The 16,853-nt window shown below is 50.5% G+C and overlaps 1 long non-coding RNA gene across 4 annotated transcripts in view; it reads right to left on the reverse strand.

The window, feature by feature from the left end:
• Positions 1-8,894: 8,894 nt before the first annotated feature.
• Positions 8,895-16,853, reverse strand: part of LOC104874994 — a 173,187-nt gene continuing 165,228 nt past the window's right edge. For 3 of the 4 annotated variants that reach the window (XR_783916.3, XR_783915.3, XR_004516959.1), the window contains 2 exons: positions 15,330-15,443; positions 8,895-11,839 (listed from right to left, as the gene is read on the reverse strand). This is a non-coding gene — a long non-coding RNA (uncharacterized LOC104874994). The remainder of the gene's footprint in view (positions 11,840-15,329; positions 15,444-16,853) is intronic. The other variant, XR_004516958.1, reaches the window with a different exon arrangement.

Here is a 16,853-nt window from a genome sequence, read left to right on the forward strand (position 1 = left end):
GGAAGCCTCGGCGCGCGCCAAGTGTCGTGTAACCCTTCGAGGGCTGGCTTCAGAGCCTGCCGCCGGCCGAGGTCTGGCGGGACAGGTGACCTCTCTGGGGGACGGGGTGTAAAGAGCGGGTGGCCTGCCCAGCCTGAGGAAGCCCGTCGGGGACGCAGCGCACCCGAACTCCGAGGCGGACGGGAGCTGAGGGCTGGGTCTTTGCGGGCGAGATGAGGGTGTCGGTTCAACTGGCCTACAAAGTCCCAGTCCTCGGCCCCCAGAACCGGCGTCTCCTCCGCTCTCCTCGCCCCAGCCCCGGGGCGTACATTCGGGCCTTTGCCCCGAATGGAGAAAAGGGTGCAGGTCGCGCGCTGGCCGACTCCGTGATCCCTGCACTTTGAAGGAGAAAGAGTAATGTGCCCCGAGTGTGAGGCGGACGTTACTTGCTGGCTGGCTGTGCTCTCCGGTGGAGGTGGACCTCGCTGGGGCCACCTGGGGTGAGGGGCCAGACAGCCGCTGTGTCCCGAATGGCCGGGCCCAGCCCGCCCGCGGAGGCCTGGCTTTCGGGCTTTCCAGGGTGGCAACCTTGAGCTTGGGGCGGGGAGGGTGAGCTTGATTTCTAGACCTGCTTCTGGAAAGGTGGGATTGAATGCGGAGATCTAGCCTCTGTGGAATGGGAAGCCTCCGGCCCTCCCCCAAAACCCTGTCTTTAAAGATGCATCTTTTCGGATATGTCTCTAACTCGCTGGTCTTTTGTTCCTTGACACACCCATGGTGTCCCATGCCAGCCCTCTTCAAGTTATATGATGAAAAATTCTTCCTTAAGCTATATTCCTCAAATAAGTTTGATTCACCCCTCACCCCCAGGAAAACCCAGCAACCCCTAAAACCTGAAGTTGACTGATACTGGGAATTTTGTCATTTTGCGTTGTGTTTGACTGTCTTATCAGGGGAAGCCTTGCAAAAACATTTGAGGACACGCGGTGAGGTGATTTGAATTGTGTGAAGGACAAGTTGACAAAATAGGGCACCTCTGGCCCACTTCTTGGCATTGGGAGACAGGAGAAGTTTCTAGAAGCATGGAGGAGGAAAAGGGAGAAATTGGCCTGGCCAGGTTGGCTCACCTCTTGGGAAGTTGTGCAAAGACCCGTGAAAGAGGCATTTTCCCACAGGCTCTGTGACCTCTGTTTGCCGTACAGAGACGTCCTTGTGGGAACCATGCCGATGCTGTGTGTTGGTAGTGTGTAGGGCTGGGAACAGAGGTACAGAAGGCAGTGAGGAGAGCTGTGGGAATCACTGAGGCAAGATTTGGGCCCGGGAGCTCAGCTGTTTGCTGATTTTGGCCATGCAAGCACTGTCCTACAGGCTCTGGTTGGTGGAATATGCAGATGCAAGAATTACGGGAGAAAAAAGTTTCTTTGACTGTAAGGTAGATTTTGGAGATTCTTGACAAATTCTGAATTTTGAGACTATTGTTGGGGAATGGAATTAGTGGGAGTTTTAACTCAAGGCCTTGACCCTAATTAAAAATGCTATCTTTGGGGCACTGAATCAGGTTGAGAAAATAGTTCTTTGAACCAACTCTTCTCCCAGCCCTGGAGATTAGTATCGAAAGTAAGTGAAATGGAAATCTCCAGAATAGTTGTTGGTCATAAAACATTCACAGGAGTGGGCTGGAGAAGAAAAGCCTGCCAAACTGGGTGTTTCATACCCACCCCTTAGGGGACAGGCTTGGGGATGGCTGGGCGCAAGATGCAGGGAATAAGGCAAATGGAAAGGATTTTTTTTGAGACAGAGTCTCACTATGTAGTTGAGACTGACCTGGAACTCACTATGTAGCCCAGGCTGCTCTCGAATTCACAGGATCCTCCTGCCTCAGCCTCCCGCCTCAGCCTCCCTAGTGCTGGGTTTACAGGCGTGTGCCACCATGCCCGACTAGATGGAAAGGTTTTAGTGACTTGTAGTTCTCCTTCAGCCCATGTTTCTTTCTGTCTGTGGCTGGCTAGGGCTTTAGGGGTTTTTGGGAAATGATGTTTCTTCTCTTTAAGGAAAGTGAGTAATTAGGGTTTTTTTTTGTTTTGTTTTGTTTTTTGTTTTGTTTTTGTTTTTTGAGACAAGGTCTCACTGTATAGTCCAGGCTGGCCTTCAACTCACTATGTTGCCCAGCTGGTCTGGAACTCCCAGCAATTCTCCTGCCTCAGCCTCCCAAGTGCTGGGATTATAGGTATGTGCCACCACACCCAGCTTTTCTTGGATTGTTTTTCCTTTGTAAAATGTGATTGAATCAGCTAGGCAGTGGGCTGAGCTGGCCTGGCCTCCAGCAGCTAATTTTTGCTTTGATTTAAGTGGATTCATTTAGTATTTGTATTTCAGTTGAGAGCTTTGTGATTTTGCTGTCCCTTTTACATTCTCAGTGTCCTACAACAAATGTCTCCTTCCTTCCCCAGCCCCACCCCCAGTCCTTCAAAGATGGGTAGGAAAGTAGCTGGACTGTCAAGTTTGTTTGCCCTGGGGCCTTGTTCAGGAAGCAGCTAAATGTAAGATGGAAAGCTGGTGGGAGGAGAAGGATTTTAGCTCGACCCCCAGGGAGACCCACATGGGACTCCAGGTTTTGTGTCCTGGGAGGAAATTCACATTCCCTCAACTCTTAAGTAAATCACAACCTGGTGAATAATTAACTTCCCCTGTCTAACTTTAAAAAAAAAAATAATAAAGCCCCAACCTATTAAAGATTAGAGATCAATTTTCACCCAGCAGGTTGGAACGACAAAGGGTATATTGGGATAAGTGGTCTTCTCTCTATTCCTAACCCTAGCAACTTTGGAAGTCCTGACGCAGACTTAGAAATACCCTCTCCAGGGTCTCGATGTGGCCACCCCAGTGGGGCCTCTGAGCTGCTTCACTGGGTCTCTTTCCGTGTCCCTGCTCAAAGCTGGGCTGTCTGAACCCTCCTGCATGGTGAGGATTTGATCCTTCACTTTGTCTAGCAACAGCTTGGCCCTCACTACTTTGTGGAATTGATTCCCTTGCCAGGCTGGTTTGTGGCTTTCTGTGCGGGCTGGTAAATGTTTGGCCAGTCTGAGTTCTACACAAAGGCATAGTGCTCTAATCTCTGAAGTCCCTGAAAGAGAGTTGTCTCAGAAGGGTGGGATCATTTTGATTTCTAAGAAGGGTTTTTCTCTGGAAGCAGCCTGATGAAGGCCACCAGCGTGTGTAAGTGACTCCAGTCCTTACTCCACTGCCAGCTGGGTGGGCTTTACCAGTGACTTGTCTGTGTCCCAGTTTTACCCCTTTAAGTAAGGGTTATGATACCCACCTTGTAAGGGTGTGGCAAGGCTTATACGAAAAATGTATGTATAGTTCCTGGAACAACCCAGTGGATATTTGACGGTTAGTCCTCATCCCCTAGGCTCTTTTCTTTTGAAACTGCGTGGGTTTGTGTGTTGATTGGTGTAGAGTGGTGGAAGCCTCAGGCTTGTGGATCTGGCACATTCTCAGGTTGATTCGTAACTCGCTAGCATATGGCTTTGGATAAGTTATTTAACCCACCACGTCCAACAGCTTCATAATCAGAAGGCGTGGTGATATCCTGGAGGTGTTCCCTGGTCTAAATCTTAATTCTTTTGGTTTTTATTGTCTACCACCTGGGTGCCAGGAAGAGGCTGGGGTAAGATAGACTTGGTTCCTTACTGTCCACTGTGGCTCTTATCCCAGTGTTTAGAGTATTTGAGGGGTATTGGGAGGCCTCATTTTATAGCTGAGACTGAAATCCTGAGGGGATGGACGGGCCTCTCCTAAGATCTCACAGCTGGCCTTTGGGGCAATAGGAGAAGGGCCCCAGCCTTGGGGTGTAGTCTCCCAGATCAGAAGCCAGCAGGCCTGAGCTCTAGCCCGGGAGCTGGATCAGCCGGCAGTCCTTAGAAGAACCCTGCCTTGCAGATGTGGCCGCCTCACACATCTGCTATGCAATGCAGCCAGCCTGGAAAACCCAGACTCCTCCGCTTGACACTGAGCACACTTCATGAGAGATCCCAGGAGAGGCATTTGAACTGCTACAGCCGCTGCAGGCTTGCTCACTCGCTGGCACCCAGTAAGCAGGCTCAGCACACTATAGGGACAAAGAAGTGGGGAGAAAAAGAATTTTTGAAAAACAGAATGATCATCAGATGGGAAAAATCAGAATTTTATGGGATTTGTGCTTCTCTATGTCACCGTGATATTTTTATTTGGAATTTTACAAGAGAGGGATCCACCATTGTCTTTTCAGTGCTGGAGTCTTCAGTAGCCCTCACTGTCCCTGGACAGAGGACAGGGCTTAACAGAGCAGGTGACTTCTCACCCACTGTATGTGCTGCCTCCTCCCTTTGTCCCAGTCTAGGGAATTTTGAAATTGCCCTGTAGCCAGACCCCTTGTGTTTGCTGCCCAGGAGAACTGGAGAGGAAGGTGCCATGTGGAAAGAATTGTTGCTTTTAATCTTAGCTCTGTCCCCCGGAGCCTGATAGCACCCTTCTCTCTCCAGTGGGTGATTGGACAGAATAAACTCTCCTCTGAGAGTCTGAGCCAGGAGGTGGTGCTGATGTAGAGGAGGGCAGGGGTAGAACATGGGGCTGTGGTTTGGAGGAGTGGGAGGAGTGTGGGAGGGACTCAGATGTGCAGCTGGGAAACTTGGATCCTGCTGTGAAGACTTTGTGGTTCATTCTCAAGAAGCTAGCTCCATTCCTCTTGTTGGATTTCTGCCCTGGGGTGGGTGGGGGAGTGTCCCAGAGCAAACACTGGCTTCTCCTTCTTGGTGATAAAGGCTTAAATTCTAGTATCCCAAGTGAACATGTAAGAAAAAATCCTCAATCTAGCCCCTTCGTGACACCTCCTCTCCTTGGCTTCTGAAAAGACTCCAACTGACTGCATTGGGCTTACTTGCTAACAGCACCTGGCTTTCCAGGAGACTCAGAGACAAAATGTTTTCCTGTTTAAGACAGAATTGGGGAAAAGACATCAGTGTTGGAGTTAGAAGTCTGGCTGTCCTGTAGATTAGCTGGGTTGGGCCAGTGATGCCTCTGGAGACTCAGTTTCCCTATCTGACAATACCAGCCTACTTTGCCAGGCATTATGAAGATTGAACAAATGAAGTATGAAGTGCCGGGCATGGTGGGGGCTGGTACATGGTAGACATATGCCAGAGTTTATCCTGGGGCCTGCTGACCAATGAACAAACCTTAAGGAGATCAAGACAGGATGATCTGGTGCTGGCATTCCACTTGCTAGCTGGATATCTGGATATCTAGAAGAAAGGCAAGTCCTTGCCAAGGCAGAGAGAGGGGCTTCCTGCTTTTCCAGGGAAACTTGCCTGGTACAGCCTTGGAGGGGACTGAGGGAAGGGGCTAAAAGCCACCTCCTTTTCCAGTGGGTTCTTGCAACCACGGAGGCGGGGCACAGATGGATAGGTTCCTCCAGAGCTTGCTGCTAGGGGCTTGAGAATATGGGGGTGGGACACATTTTTACAAAGAAAGTGTCTGCTCTTGGAAGTCTGAAGCCCATTGAACCTATACTTGGAACTAGAACTTGAGTATAAGTAAATACTAAGTCTCCAACATGCCTGGCTAGACCCTTGCATATCTGGGCAAGTCCAGCTGACCACTTGCTCCCGGCAGGGTAGGGGTAGAGGGTGAACCCTTCCCAGTCCTAAGACATCTGCACATGCTTACATTCCTCCACTGTCTGGTGACAGCAAGCACCCATCTTTGCTCAGGTCTGAGTGCATGTTCTATGTGAATATTGGCCATATTGCTGAAGGTTAAAACATCTGGCAAAAGAACACATTTTGATACTGAGTGTTTCCTATAGAGGTAGCTTTTACTTTAGCTTTGACTGGAAAGGGACAGGGTCCTGGACCCTGACTTTTGACTGTAAGGGGTGTAGGCTTGGGGCAAGGGGCACCTCTGAGAATGAGAGTGGCCAGAGAGGGGGAGGAGGCTGCTGCCAACCTGTCTTGGCAGTCTCCCTTTCATCCTCTTGGTAGATTTTATTGTAATTAAACAAGTTGTGACAAATATCCCATTGCTCTTTGGGCCAGAGAATTGTGAGGAGTTCTGCCTGGAAACCCAGCCTCACTCACTTGGGAGCCATAATTAGGCAAGAGAACAGTTCACGGGCCCTTGATTCAATAAAGACCCTTTTATGATGTTGGTTTTTCCCAGAAAAATAATACCACTTTGCTCCGTCTATTGCATTTAGATGTGTAATCATATTAGAGCTGAGCAGCCCAGGGGACTGGAGTTACGTACTTGGGGTTTTCACTAAAGCCTGTTACCCGGTCTTCAGAGAAAATCTGTGTCTTCAGGAAAAAAAGAAAAAAAAAATGACAAGGAGCATTGTTGAAGATTTTCTGTCTTGGCATTTAAAGGATGCTTTCTCCCTTCAGGGTGAGAAGTGACCCACAGAGAAAAACCTGAAAGTGAAGCGTGACTGGCCCATGGCAGTGCCAGCTTCTGGGGTTCCGTGCAGTCCTCTGTCTCCCAGCCGAGCGGTACAGACTTAGCACGGTCCCTCCCGTCTGGGCTTTGCTGTATTTGTCGGATTGCAGTGTGTCCTGCAGAGAGCTCACCTGTGTCCGCTCTGTCTGGAGTCACAGAACCTAGGGGCCTGCACCTGGACAGCCAGGCTGCAGGCAGTGGTATTTACAGGTGGCCATCCTCTGCCTCCTCATTCCCACCCTGTGCAGGGCGGTCACCTTGATTACACACAGCCCTTCAGTGCACCAGCAGCTTTAGGTTATTGGGAGTGTGTGCCAGGTTCCTGTGGACAAGTGACAGGACGTTTCTTCCTGGCATTTGGTATTTGAAAGGGTGCCATGCCGGGGGTGCTGTCCTGTCCAGAACCTGCACATACTGCTGTGCCTTCTTGTCATCTTGCCCCAAGACCTGTCCTCCAGGCAGGCTAATAGCATTTCCTAACCGTGGAGTAAAATTGCTCCCAGAGTCTGCCCAGTGCTGGGGCGAGGTAGAAATCATCAGTGGAGTCAAGAACCTCTTTCCCAATTCAGGGTTTAGCAATGTCAGATAATGAGGAAATTTCTGGTAGTCATTCGTAGACGTGTTCAGTGAAGAAACAGAGGGTGTGAACTTTTGGAATGCTAAGGCTATGTTCCATTGATAAGGGGGAAATTCACTTAATTTCAGAACACCTAATGGGAAGTATCAATGAAATAGTTTTTTCAGATGCCCTTTGCTGCAGAAAAACCATGTTTTATAGGGGACAGTTCATCTGTGTATAGATAATATGTTAAAGCATTCTTGCGGTATTACTACTGTAAAGCTTTCTGGATATTTTACACTTGCTGGAAGAAGTGCAGTTATACTCTATGTATATTTTTACTTCCCTGTACCAAGGAGTATAATTAGAACATCTGAAACCAGATTATCCAATTAGTACATTTTTTCCCTAATTAGCTGTTAGGAATTTGTGATGAGATAAATTATTTTAGATTTCCAAATGGAACTCTGGCCACAGGGAGACTCTGAAGAAGTACACAAGGGAGAAAAATAATGGATTTGTAAAGTTTTGGCTCTCTCCCACTCACCTGCTCGCTGAGAAACCTGCCCATTGGGCAGCCACAGTGATCAGGAAACGGCTTATTGTCCTTGTCCTGAGTAAAAAGAGTTGGAAAAAACTATTCACTTAATGCTGGCTTCTCTCTGCTCCTGATAATGAAGTGGGCAGACAGTAGTTGGCATTTAAAACTACTTTTTTCATTTTTCGGCAGTAATGTCAGTGACCCTTCTTTGGAGGAGAAAAAAGATCTGGCAGTGTAAATTCATTCAGTGTGTATTTACCCTAGGCCTGTGTGTGTTTTCTTGTGTCCAGTGGCAGCGAGGGCTGTCTGGCTGGGACCAGGGTGATGTCCAGACAGGAGCATGAAGCTGAGACCCAGAGCTTGTCCTTCGTAATTGTTGCCGATGAAGGCCCACAGCCCTGTAGCCCAAATTCTGAACTTTGAAAAGCGGGAATTGTTTCTGTAACTAAATTAGTGGAAAAACCTGACCCAAACTGACCTGAGACTATTATAGTCTATATTTATCCTGGGGAGTGTGAATATTCATGGTTTTCACTGCAGATATTAATGTGTTTGATTATGGCTGCTTCCCTGCTGGGGCACTGCATTCCCTTGCTAAAACCTGGAGAAATCTGAAGCACATCTGGCCTGAAGTTCTGGAGTAAGAGATCGTGGCCATAGCAGCATTCATTTCATTAAGGTGACAAGAGCTGTGTGCCTAGAGATCATAGAGTCCAGCTTCTCAGAGCCAGTTTTCCCTCAGCCACAAGAGGAGCCCACGGGCTGTGAGAGTCCAGCCGGCAAGTGGGTGAGTTACCAAGACAGTTCTACCTGAGCCAGGGCAGGTTACAAGGCTGCCCCCTAGACCCCCAAGGTGCCTCCTTCCCCAGCCCTTAGAAGTACAACAGGTTTCACTCCCTCTCCTATCCTGGGTTCAGCTCAGTGCCTGGTGAAATATCAACCAGATCAAGGGGCAGCCTACTTTTTCTGTGTAGGTGCAAATAGTAAATATTTTACACTGTGAAGGCCACGATGTCTCTCTTGCAACTAGAGATGGTCTCTGACTTACGATGGTTCAACTTACACTTTTTCAGCTTTACAAAATGTGTGGAAACAGTAACACATTTCCAAGGAACCATATGTAGAGTGCTGCTCCTCTCCTAGGCCCGCAGCATGCGGTATGACTCTCTCACAGTGCTGGCAGCATCAGTGAGCTGCAGCTATCCAGTCAGCCCTGTGAGCAGGAGGGGAAACAACTGCTACACTGCGGTGCTGAGCTGCACTTTTGGGAGGTGGACATAGTTAAACATTTTTAACTTATGATGAGCCTTTCAGGACATATCCCCACTATAAGTTGAGGAAAATCGGTTTTTCTGTTATTGTATCCTGAAAGCAGCCATTGACAATACATCAGAGAACAAGTGTACCTATGTTCGAATAAAACTTTATGGAAATGGGTGGCTCATTGGCCAGCTTGCCTGCTCCTTGTCTAAGGGATAAGTGCATCCTTGAATGTGGACTCTCCTTCCCTATGCTGCAGAGCTGCTGCCTGCCTGCCTGCTGTCCTTGTTTCCTGACTCAGTGGTGTCCGGCCTTAAGGAGATAAGGTGGTACCTCCTCTGTCAGGGGTGCACTTGCCTGGCTCCTTTGCATGGTCTGGGAGCATGGATGAAAGGAAGGTGCTGCCCCCTAGAACAGGAGTGTGCGTGGGTGTGGACAGATGCACCTAGGCCCAGGTCCAGCCTTGCAGAGGTGCACATGGGCCCCCATCTGCTGATGAGCTTGGGGGCCGAGCCAAGCCCCATGTCTTCCTGGCTACCAGCTTTGAGCCAGGCAAGGCTCCTGCCAGGGAAGCCCATTCTGCAGAGAGTTGGGGGTTGGGGGAGACCAGAGAGGCTGACAGCAAGTGTTCTTACCAAAAGAATTTCTGGCAGCGGGAGATTGGTTATCGTAAATGCAGCGGCTCTGATGGATGAGTTTCAGGTCTCCTGGCTTTGTTCATTCCAGCCCAGAATGTTCAGCAAGGATGGGCCAGGCCAGAGAGGCCAGAAAGTTTTCACCACAGCGAGGCTGAAATCCAGCCAAGCCCTCTGACCCCCACTTCCACAGTGGTATGTCTGACCCGGAGCAGGCTGGCCAGGGTGGAAGAGGATGGGATGCTGCAGATGTTTGGCCCCTTGACTTGTGAGCCTGGGTAGACGCTCCTCTTGTCCAGCTCTTGCCTCAGCAGCTTCTGTCTGTAGAAGGGGTTTTCCCTTAGACATTTTGGGACTGGTGCTTTTTGCCAGGACCACCTTCTTCTCCAGCCAGGGTGGGGCTGATGCATAGTTTTTTTCCTAGAGCAAATTCCAAACAAGGGCTGATACCTCATTGGCTTTTTTTTTTTTTTCTTTTTTCTTTCTGTCATAGTTCTAGGGGTTGCTGACCATTTTAGGGACTTCAAGTTCAAGTGGGGCCTCTTCAGCACCCCCTGGTAAGCCCGGCTGGCTTTTCAGCCCCCTAAAGAAGAAGCATACCCCAGTCACTGTGTGCCCAGCATAGGACAGGTAGAGTGCGGACAGACTAGTGCCCTCTCTTATGTGGCACTGCAGGGGCAAGGAAATGCCAGACAGCAGGCTGGCTCTTGGTGGATGCCTGTAAGAGCTCGGGGGACATGGCTTCTCAGCAAGCAAAGCACCCAGATGATTCACATCCTAGTGTGTAGGGACCTTGTGGGCTGTTTTGCTGGTGGAATGCATGGCTAGGATCCTGGTTAAAGCGAAGGTTCCTGGTGAGGTGACAGGCTCTATAGGGCAGGCTGTGAGTGCAAAGCCTCAGCCGGACAGCAGGGAACCAGGTGCTCCCCAGTCTGAGGAGGAAGGGGCTGGTGAGGCACACTCCAACTCCAACTCCAAGCCCTCCTCAGAGGTCCACGGTCCAGCCCTGCCCTTGGCAGTGAGAAAGACACTCTGTTGGGAACCACCACACACTTTGCACATGCTCTTTCCTTCCGTGCTCACACTGCCCTACAAAGTCCAGCGCATTATTCCTCTTTATAGACGTGAAAGCTGTGGCCTGGAAGCAAAGCAGTTTACTGGATTGCACAATGAGTGAGCTCAGCAGTGCCCCAGGCCTGGCTGTTGTCCATGGGGATGTGCTTTTCACCACCTCAGGCCCCGCGTGTTCCAAGAGGCCGAGTGTCCTGTGCAGGACGCAGGACCCCTGACCAGGCCCCCATGGAATGGGTGCAGTGCCTTGCTGGGCAAGGCAGGTCCCTGGTGCCTTGCTGGAGCCCTAAGCGTAGTGATGTGGCTTTAGCAGACAAGTCTGTGAAAGGCTGGGATCTGTGGAGAGTGGCTGGCTGGGGCCTCTGTCTGTGCCCTGGTGCTGCTGAGAGTTGACCCTCTGCTATTCTGGAGGCTCTCCCAGGCCTGGGGCAGGAGTGTATCCTGTTAAGGAGGGCCCTAAACAAAGCCTTGATTCTGGAAGCTTTAAAAAAATTTTATCTTCCCCAAAGAAAAATAATTGGTCACTGCCCACTTCCCTTTCTTCTTGGTGGCTTTTTGGCCATTGCCATCCTCATTTCTTTGAGCCTGTACTTCCAGCAAAGCCTGTCAACTTGTTGATTTGAGCCTGAACACTATCTGGTACATTCCAGAAATCTTCAAACTTCTACTGTGGGCTGCTTCGGTAGAAAAGCTTGGGCTGGAGTTGATTTCCTACTCAGAACACCCAAAGAAGCTTTAGCCTCTCCATGGAAGGTGGGGTGGGGTACAGTAGAGAACCAGTGGGGCTGTCCTGGGGTCCAACTAGAAGCAGCAGCCTCCTGGGCTGGGCTGTATCTCATGAGTTGGAGCCACCTTCCTGCCCCCAGGTGACCATAGTCTTCAGGAACAGTCCCTTTCAGTTCTGTGACAAGGCTGAAGTTCTTTCTTCTTGTCTGTTTTTTCTTGAGAGAGAGAGGTTGGTGGGAATTTCGCTCCTCCAAGGACCTGCTTATGGAGTAACCCAAGCTGTTACTGCTGGCAAAAATTGATACCAAAGTTGGGTGCCTGTTCTCTGGGAACTTCACACCTGTATATTGTTCTGCCAGAGGGGCTGGGGACATCAGAGGTAATGCCCAGGCTGGCCTTCTCTGTCCTCCTGAAGCCTGCCTGGCCCCTTTTGTCCTCATGCCACATCAGGCCTGAGACCCTCGTTTGGCCTCCATGGCCCACCTGTGAAGGCCTGGGCCACATCGTGATGACCTTTCTCCCTGTTCTCACCACATCCTCTGGTTCTAGTCGGTGGCTTCCTGTGGGCAGAAGGCACTGGGCTCTGAGTGGGCTCTGCATGGAACAAAAGCTGATTATTCTTGGGTATGCTAAGAATTGTGCTGCTATGGGGACCCTGCAGCCAGGCCACCATCACAGAGCTTCCTGGGGGTGGGGTGGGCCAGTGTCGGGTAAGGGGACACCGTCTCTACCTGGGCGCATCTGAGCCAGTGGATGACTACCACCTCACCTGGAGATTGTCCAAGGACAGCAAGAAAAATGAGGGACTTTCAGGGGCAGCTGTGTTTTCTGACTCAGTCATAATGCCCCTAAAAATCCTTATTGTTCTTGCAATGTGCATCGGGCAGCTGCAGTAGCCACCCACCTACCCCTAGCCACCCACCTACCCCTAGCCCCCGCTGGGACAAAAGGGGCTTCCTGGGGTCAAGTGGGGAAGTACCCCCCAAAATGGGACTGAAAGGAGACTTGCTAATTAATCACTGAAACAGCTGGTTGCTGGCATGGTGATTTGTTTCATATGTTTTTTCAGCTTCTTGTGGAGGACGTGGTGGGCTGTGAAGCTGGGAGGGCTGGGCATCAGGGTGACCCTGTGCAGGGTGGAGCTCAGGAGTGCATGGAGGCCTCTCTGTTTCTTGTACAGTAAAGAGGCTGGTAAAAGCCCAGCTGCCTAGGCAGTGCCCAGGAAGGTCATGCTTAGGCCAGGCACGTTAAGGCAACTGTGGTGGGCTGGACGGGATGCCCTCCCCCTTTCCTGAGAAGTCAGGGCAGGACGGGAGAAGGCACCTGGCAGGAACTTGCATTGTTTTTTTAAAATAGAAGGGGCCTCCAAGTCTACTCTTTGAGACCCAGTGACCTGGCTGTCTTAAAAACAGGGTGGTGGTGGTTCAGGGTCTTTCCCCTCTCTGTGTGAGCCTGGAGCTTGCTTTTTCTTGGCAGGATGTTCTCTATTTTTTTTACTTCATGGGCTCCTTCCATTCTCAACAGGTTCAGCCACCTTTTCCAGCCCCACCCCACAGATATTTTGACTGAGCCAATGCCTTATCTTGGGAGGGCTTCTCTGGGCCTATCAAGAAGTAGAAATGATCTTTTAAGATGGGAACCCCTTTGTGAGATGCCCCTCTTAACCACCACCGGGCCACAAAGATGTCACTAAATCTCAGAGCAACAGAATCATGTGGCTTTCCCACACGTGGACAGACAGGTATACAGAGCAGCAAGCAACATTGGATCTGCTCTGTGGGTCCATCCTGTGCCTGCAGGGGAAATTCTTCCTGCGAACAATTCTGAGCACTCCCTTCCTGCAGCTCTGAAAGCTCCTGATCACCCCAGCTGGGTGGGCTTCTGTAGGACCTTGACCTTAACACCTTCCTGCCAGCCTAGCTCTAGCTCCAGGCCCTGTCCTGCTAATTCTGTGCGAAACACCAAATCTGCCAGGGGCTGGGTTTGCTTAGGATCCTCAGTTGCCTCCTCTTGAGAAGGTCCTTGTCTAAGGTGAAGTTTAAACATGGATGGTATTTAGCTCCCCTTGGTAAAATGGGTGAAGCTCTCAGGAAACAAGAATCTCACACCTCCAGCTGGCAAGGGGAGTAGAACCACCCCTTGCACCCTGAGCAACTTTGCTAGCCTTGCCAACTTCACATTGGCCATCCTCTCCTCCTAGGCCCCTCTGCCCTGCCCTTCCAGCCCCCTCCATAGTTTCTCATTCCTGCATGTGTTCCTCATTCTTATCCGAAAACATTTGCATACATTAGAAGTAAAACCAATTGCTGTTTTTTCCCCCATTACAAAAGAATTATCTTCAGTGAAAAATTGAATTGCTTTCAAATGCTGTTCATCAAAAGGATGAAAAAGGTATATAAGTGCACATACCTAGAGCTAATGTCTGCTAATGAAGTATGTCTGTTCTGCACGCATCCCCCACCTAGGTAGCAGATGGGCACTTTTATAAGAGACAGGACCCTAATGTACATAAACAATGGGTCTGTGCTCTCAGGAAACTGGTTTCTTGTTACCAGTTTGAGGATGCTGTGCCCTCGGCCAGCCTCTAGCCAGGAAGATCTTGCTGGAGGGAGTTTGAGCAGCACTGGGTCTCTCTGAACCAGGACTGATGGAAGTGTCAGTGAGGACTCAAGAAGTGCAGGTCATGTCCTGACAGCTGGCCAGGTGAGCTTCTAAGGTGCTTCTTGATCCCCATTGCACAACAGAATCACCCGGGAAGTGTTTAAAAAAAAAAAAAAAAAAAGCCAGGGCCTAGGCCCTACCCAAGTCCAGCTGGGTCTGAATTGCCAGGGTAGGGGTGGTGAGAGGACCCCCAGGGTGGGTACCTTGGTTTATCTTGGGTTTTGTTTATGTTGTCATCTTCAGGTGATTCTGTGAAGCATCCAGGGGAGAACCTTTGGGCTGCCTGGCTGCAGGTAGTGATGGAAGATTCCCTTCAGCTCTGCCTGCGAAGCCCCACTGAGGATGTGACCATTTAGAGTTGGCAGGATTTCACTTCCGTTATTTGTGTGCTGCCCAGTCATCTTTGATGCTACTTTCACACTGAACAGGCTAAGGGAGACCGGGGTGGGAGGTATTTGCAGACAGAGCTGGGATATGGCAAAGCTAGGATTCAAATCTGCAGCTCTGATCCCCAAGATCACTGATGCTTCAATGGTAATAGTCATGTTCATAATTAGCACTCGTAAGAAACCTATTACAGGGCTTAATAATAAGCAGCACTTGGTCATCCCAGCCCTGAGGTGTATGGGTGGAGGCTCCCGCCTCTGGAGGAGCTGTCTATCTCCCCATTTTAAGTAACCCCCATCAGCCTGGATCCACAGCTGCCCACTTGGCCTGTAATGCTGCTACCAAGATCTACCCCATTTTACAGATGAGGAGTGCGCTCAACACTCAAGAGGCTGGGCCTGGATCACCTGGCTGCTAGGTAGCAGTGGCAAGATGTCGTTCTGCCACTGTCCTGCTCAGAGGTGGCTGAGAAGGAGCACAGCTCTGCGTGGGGCTTGCTTGTCGGTGTCCTAGGGGTCAGAAGCCCTGCTGGGGAGTGCTGGGTCCACCAGATTCTCTCCCTCCTTCCTCCCAAAAAGCTTGCCCTAGGGGCTGGCTGGGCTTGCTGCCAGTGCAGGGAGCTGAAGGCACATTTTCAGCTCCAGAGAGTGCAGGGCCAGGCCTGGACGTGGCAGCTGGGGGCAGATGGGAGCCAAGAGTGAGAGCACCCCTTCCCGGCAGGCCTGGGGCTCTGGGCCAGGCTTCCTTTTGAAGGAAGGGTCTTAAGTCCTTGGTTACTCCTTCCTCACTTGGTGGGTCCACTTCCTCCCCAAGCTGGCTGTCACTCTTTTCTCCACCCAGCCCATTGCAGTGGAGTACACACTCTTGGAAATGACATCTTTGAAGCCTGCTGTCTAGAAAGCAGGATGGTTGTGCAGGCAGATGCAGCCAGCATTTATTTCAGTGGGAAATGGGGCATGAGGTGTGTTCAACCCTTTCTTACCTGTACTCCCTGGGGACTCACTTTGGAAGACAACTGTGAGCTGCTGTGGCTTACCTGAGTCAGAAGACCCCAGCTCTCTGGGCATGGTGGCACACACCTGTAATCCCACGGTTTGGCTGAGGTAGGAGGATCAGAAGTTGGAGCCCGGACTGGGTGACGTAGCCAGACCTAAAAGAGGGGTGGGATGGAAATGCTACAGATGCTGCTCGGTGTGAAAGTCCTGGGTTCAATTCCCACTACTGGGGGAAAAAAATGAATGAGTGAAAGAAAACAGACTACAGTTTAGAGCATCCTAGCTGCTAGACACAGCTTAGATAAGAGCCTTGAGCACAGGGGTTGGGTGGTACAAGCTCTAGGTATGGAGTCTGGTCAAATGCAGTTACTTAGCTGAGGACCTTGGGACAGCCCTGCCTGTTTGCTGAGCCACAGTGTTCCCTATAGGAATGTGTGCTTTCTAGCTCATTCTGCATATGAAGCTGTTGCTCCCTTTCCCTTCCCTTCCAGGAGTGTACTTTTGCACAGAAGGCTGCTGCTGGGCCTGGGAAGATAATCATTGAATGGCAGTATTGACACACTGCCCAGGAGGTCAAGTCTGGCTCCCGACGTGGCGATAGTGCCTTCTGCCCTTGGTTCTACAAGGATAACTTTTCCTGATAGTCTTTTCTGGCCTCCCATCTGGCCGACTCCTGTTGCGATGGTGGTTCTGGATTGAAGAGCCTGCAATCCTTGCCTCTTGCCAGGATTTCCCTGTGGTCCAGGCTGCTAAAGCCCAGGGCCAAGGGGTAGTTTTTCTGTAAGTCCAGACTGGGTAGTTCAAAGGCTTCTGCCAGGCCTGGGCACAGTTACTCCTGCAGAGTGCCTCCCTCCCCTGCCAGCTGCCGTGGGGTGGCAGGAAGGGCTTTCTACTTGGCTCAACCAATGGGGAAGCAATTAGCACTCGCTTTATTTTGACTCTCATATATAACAGCAGAGCCTGTGACATCACAGAAAAGCAGCCTTGGGCTTGAGTGAGGTGGGATCCATCCCTGGTGACATCGTTCTTGCAAAGTCGGTGTGGGAAATGTGACGGCCCATTTTCCTGATGATACCTCTTTCCCCTGCCCTGGATCCCTGGGGTTCAGGTGGGGCCAACTCCACCCACTGGCTTTAGAAGCAGACATCTGATCCCAGCCTGCTCCTGCAACTCCCCCAGGGACTTCTGCAACAACTGTGGGGAAAGAGCTTTCTCTTTCTGTGGGAGTTGCTAAGCCCACAGGATATAAGCCTGGAGCTGCTGATGGCCAATCTGTTGTCCATTTGAGGATGAAGCCAGCAAAGAGGAAGGAGAACCAAGATGGATAAGAGTGCGCTGTCCAGATTGCAGCCTTGGTCCTCACTGTTAGATTTCCCTTGCCTTAAGATGGAAATAGCAGCCTCCATGTTAAAATATGGCTTCTCCCTCCAATAAAAGAAGCTCCCTGTTCTGCCATGTTGCTTTTCTCTCCTTTGTTTGGAGACAGGCCTGTAGATCCTCCCCACAATAAAGGCTTATTATGGCCCTGGTCCTGGTTTTTGGCTCTTTTTACCTAACACTCACCT

The sequence above is a fragment of the Fukomys damarensis genome, unplaced genomic scaffold (genome assembly GCF_012274545.1).
Source record: "Fukomys damarensis isolate Sample0158 unplaced genomic scaffold, DMR_v1.0_HiC HiC_scaffold_13, whole genome shotgun sequence".
Taxonomy (NCBI): domain Eukaryota; kingdom Metazoa; phylum Chordata; class Mammalia; order Rodentia; family Bathyergidae; genus Fukomys; species Fukomys damarensis.